This window comes from Apteryx mantelli, unplaced genomic scaffold (assembly GCF_036417845.1).
Source record: "Apteryx mantelli isolate bAptMan1 unplaced genomic scaffold, bAptMan1.hap1 HAP1_SCAFFOLD_20, whole genome shotgun sequence".
Taxonomy (NCBI): Eukaryota; Metazoa; Chordata; class Aves; order Apterygiformes; family Apterygidae; genus Apteryx; species Apteryx mantelli.
This window is the reverse complement of record NW_027118553.1, coordinates 11,493,051-11,498,288: the sequence shown is the minus strand read 5'-3', so window position 1 is coordinate 11,498,288 and position 5,238 is coordinate 11,493,051.

The window sequence follows — 5,238 nt, the reverse complement described above, 5'->3', positions numbered from 1 at the left end:
TGAAGCTGGGACAGCTGAAGATCCCAATGTTACAAACAGCTATAGTAATTCAGTGCAGACACTTGATTGAGTGACATAGAAATAGGCTGGTAGGACCATTTCAGGTGCCTGGGGTGTCCAGTACAACCACATGTCTCTAGCAGATACAGCATGGGACCTACAGGAAAGCCATGCCCCTTTGGAGTGATTGCCGGGCAAGTGTCCCAGGGCATCTCAGGTTTCCTGCCTGTGCTGAAGAAAATGAATCCCACCACTGCCTTTAGGCAAAGTCTGTACTGTCTGCATCCAAATGTGCTTCATAAATGGGAGAGGCACATCACACCAACATCTCCACTCTAGTCTCTGCACTATGAAACCCTTCTAGCTCTCCTCCTCCTGAACCTCTTCTAACCCCCCAATATGATACGAACAGAGACTGGGCTAATGATGCCCTCAGGGTGGCTGGATCACAGGCTGCCCAGGCCCAGGGACTTCTTCTGTGTTGCCTTGTCCTGCCTGGAGATTGGTTCAAGAAGTCTGTCACAGGCCCAACGGTGCTGCAGAGTCAGCTTGGGCAGGCAACTCCTCTCCTGCCATTCCTGCACAGTCCACCTCTCTATCTCCCTGGCCTTGGGCACTGCAGGCTTTACTCTCTTAGTGGGAACCTCCTTTCACCATTACATTGCCACCTGCTATCTATGCCAGCATGCCATCAATTGCAATGTGGTGTGGTGCAACAGGACACCCAGAGGGACTCCGTGATCAGCCCCTGGCTTTGTGTTTCAAGGAGCAGCCAGCAAGGACGGAGGGACATCATTTGATGTAGGAAGATCCTGGGGCAAGAGCAAGGTGGGGAAGGAGGTCGGGTGTCTACAGGCTTCAGGGAAACAGGTGCAGCTTTGGGTCAACGTAGTGGAGCTGACCGAGGTCAATGCCAAGGCTGAAAGCCTCCAACAGAACTCAGGTCTTTGTCCCATTTGCTATGGCTAGTGTCTCTGCCATCGAAGCCTACAAGAAGATGACGTTTCCTTACAGCACTGTGGCCTTGCCACTTCCTCACCTCCAGGGAGACCAGGAAGTGCCATATCATTGTCCTGCACTCAGCATTGTACACAACCCCACCCTGACACTGCCCCCAGGAAGAGCCCTGAGTGACACTTGAGGGAAAGGACCACCCTATCCAGGGGCTGGCTGTAGATCTTGGCCATTCTGCTTGATAACACACATCCAGGTTGACTTGGCATCACAGACACCTGCACATTGCCTTTGCCTACCTGCAATCAGCACCTCCAACTTTCTGCTCTAATCAGCCCCTGGGGAGGCTTTCTGGGTAATGGCCCTCGGTGGGACCTGTTAATGCTCCAAGAAACTTGGGGATTTGCTTCTGACGTAAACTTCTTGAGAGGCTGCTTCAGTCTCCTCTCAGCATCTGAGGTTCATGGGCTCAGCACCAAAGACACCCGAGGGGTCATTAAGATGCAAAAACCCCTAAGGAGCCATGCCTCTCCCCATAATTTTCTTCAGCTCTTCAATTCTTGTGCTGTGGCTAATTGGAGACGTTTCAGCAGTGCATTTACAAGAGGAAGATTTCAAGGAGCATCAAAAAAAAAAAAAAGATTTCTGCTTTCAAAGTTTTCTTTATTTTTCAGGTTAGAAACTAGAGTGATATCCACCTTCTCCAACTGATATTGATCCACAGTGTCTCCTAATGAAGTCAGGACATGTAGGAAAAGCACCGTCCTGGAGGTCAGACATCCATGGAAAATATTGCTCCCCACCTCCCCAGCCCTGCCACTTCTCTCATCAGCCACTGGGGATTTCAGACCACTCTAGTTCAAATCGAACCTTTTGCCACTCAAGGCTGCAGCTGAATGTTACAGCTCATGTGCACCAATTCCCACCTGCTTTCCTTAGAGAACCAGCTGCAAAAAGACCCAGAAGAAATTTGTCTTAATTGCAATTAAAGAAAAATAAAAATGATTCAGTGTCATAAGAAATAAAATACATTCCTCAACTGTATGTGAAGTCCAAGTTGCCTCCAGTGAGGTCCACGGTCTACAAGGAATAGCCTTCCTTGAAAGGTTCTTCACAAATAGATAAGAAAGGATGGATAAACACACAGTGAAGGAGTTGGTTGAACAGACAGTTAGACTGCTGAAAGACACACAAGCTTCAGACTCCCTCGAGCTCAAAGCAGGAGGTGGAGTGCTTAGAAGTATCTGAGTGATAAAGAGCAAGGGGAGGAGGAAGACTGGGAAACTATGGAAAGTGCATATGTCCACACTGTCTGATGCAAAGCTGACTGTAGAAATGATGAGTGTAATCCAGGAATGTGGAAATAGGTGAATGAATAATGAGGTTAAAATTACAGCATAACAGACAGAGCAGTGGTAACACAAGTTAAGGGGCAGATCAACATTTCTTCTCCTGAGATTCATGCCCTTCCTTAAAATTTCCATTACGTCATCGTGGAAAACACTGACATTTTATTATTCAGTCCTTTCAGCCAATGAAAATGTTCTCATATAATTTTTTTTTTTAATGTTGAAAACAGTCCTTCACCTTTCCAGGCAGAGCTCAGGTGTCCAACCACAAGCACCCAGTGGCACTTGGAGAGGCCCCGGTGTCTCTGAGGCACCTGCCTGGGCCTGGCAGCTCTCACAGGGGACCTGCGGGAGACTGGAGCCCCTTGGAGCTGCAGAGGGAGGATGGGCAGAGGGGACCAGGGCACCTGGAAGGGCACGAGCCACCCATGACCCTGTGACTGCATCCCACCCCAGTTCTAATAATCTCTTTCCTTTCTATAGGGGATGCATAAACTCCCCAGAACACTAGTACACTAAAACAGAACAAATCAAGAAAGACAATGAGAACAGAAAAAGGAAAAGAAAAGAAAAGAAAAAAAGAAAAGAAAAGAAAAAGGAAGAAAAGAAAAAAGAAAAGTTGGAATCAAAGCATTTCCTTGCTTTCAATCTTTGTCTTAATTTCTTTCTTGTGTCATTTTTAATGTCCTTTTCTAAACTTTTCTGTTATAATCAGGCCTACACCACTAAAAAGGATATTGTTGTGTCTCACACAGAGCCTGGTGCTCAGAAGACCACTCCCTGCCCATGGCTGTCCGTGACACTCCTCACTCTCTGCACAGAGCATGTCGCACTCTGAGGTGTCGGGATCTCTCGACTGGTGAGGAAAGCAGCGTGACCAGCTTTAAGGAAATGCTCCAATTTTCCATGGCCAAATTTGCACAAATCTCGACATACCCATGTTAAAGAAATGTTTTAAAGGACTCTCTAAAACATCTTCAGGGCAATAATTGACAAAAAAATCCTCATTTCCAAAACTTCATACAGTTTTTACCATTGCCAAATATTTTTTTCTTTCTTATTCATTGACAGGACCATGTTCATGCACTACAGGAATTAGTCTGTCTATGCGAGCGTAAACATATATAGAGAGAGATACATTCTTCATCAAAATACATTTGCTGGCAATCCTCTGCATGGAGAAACTTTGTTCTGAGGAACTACTTTACTTAAATGGGCATGTTTCAGATCTCTTCTTCTGCCTCTCTCTCCTTTCTTCTTCCTCTGCCTCTTCTCTCTTTACAGAACTCTCCAGGAAATGGTTCACTGAATCACAGCACTTGAGACTGTGTGAAAGGCCTTGCTAAAGTGAAGGTTCACAAAAGCCCCTGCTTTCCCCTTGTGCACAAAGCCATTCATCTGATGGTAGAAGGCAATCAGGTTGGTCAGGCATGGTTTCCATTTCCCCTTGGTCAACGCATGCTGCCTCTTCCAGGCCTTGTCCTTCCTATGCTTGGAGATGGTTTCCAGGAGGATTTGCTCCATCACTGGACTGAAATGAGGAGGACAAGCCTGTTGTTGCCCAGATCCTCCCTCTTGCCCTTCTGGAAAATGAGTGCAATGTCTGCCTTTTCCCAGTCATCAGGAACCTCCCTGATTACCCTGACCTTGAAAAAATGATCAACAGCAGCCATGGAATGACTCCAGCCATCTCTCTCCTGCACCCTGGGGTGCTTCTTGTCTAGTCCCAAGGATTTGTGTGTGCCCACTGGGCAAAAGTCTTCTCCGGCTGCATCTTCCTCTGCCATGGGTGAGGCTTTGCTAACACAGAAGCTGTCGAAGGACTTGGGGGCCAGGGAGGCCTGGCAGTAGACAAGACCAGTAAAAGGCAAGGTAAAAGAGGCAATGAGCTCCTCAGCCTTTCCCCTGTCTTCGTCACTACGTCCCCTGCCCCACTGAGCAGGGAGACCATATTCTCCTTGTCTGGCTGCCTTCATTGTGCTGCCCATGTACATACAGAAGCCCTTCTGGTTGCCCTCCCCGTCCCTTCCCAGTTGAAGGCCCAGCTCCAGCTCCAGCTGAGCTTTGGCTTGTGCAGCTCCATCCCTCCCACCACACGCAATGGCTGTGTCTTCTTCCTGGGTAGCCCATTGCCATTCCAGCCCTCTGTCCACTTCCTTCTGCCTTTTCAAGTCTTAAATCACAAAGTCCCTGCTCATCTGCGCCAGCCTCAGGCCAGGCCCCGATGGACTTCCCTACAGACTGGAGTGTTCCTGTGCTTTAAGGACGTTGTCCCTGATGATCTAAGAGAGCTCCATGGCTCCTCTGCCCTCCAGGGCAGTCACCTGTGGGGTCCTGACAAGCAGATCCTGAACAAGATGAAATCCTCTCTGCTGCAGTCCAGAGCAGTGATTATGTTATTCCTCCTACCTCTCCACTATCTCATGGTCACTGCAGTGACAGACAACCTCCACATTCACATCCCCATCCAGCCTGAGCTTCAGGCAGGAAAGAAAGGGCAGGATGCCACCATCTACCTAGAGGTGCAACTACAGAGGTAGAGAACTCACCCTGCAGAAAAGCCTGCATTTCTGCCCTCACCACTGAGGGGATCCAGGCAATGGAATTCTATGTGGTTAAAGGTGGATGCAAAGAATTTTCAGGGTAATGTAGCTATGCCTGAGGCAGTGCTTCCCAGGTTGCTCTTACAGTCAACTAGAAAAGAGTAGGAAGTGTTCACCTGCCTTCTTTTAGATGGTTACATAAAGCACAAATGACTCCTGTCCCAGGGACATTTCCTCTGTGCTTGAAATGGGGCCTGAGGTCATAGGCTTTTAGGAAAATTCAGGTTGAAGGGCGCACAGGAGGCCTGTAGAGCAACCTGTTGCTCAGAGTAGGGTCAGAAACCAAAAAATGTCGCTGCCAAAGGATTTCTGGGGTGATAGAGCAGGAGAAG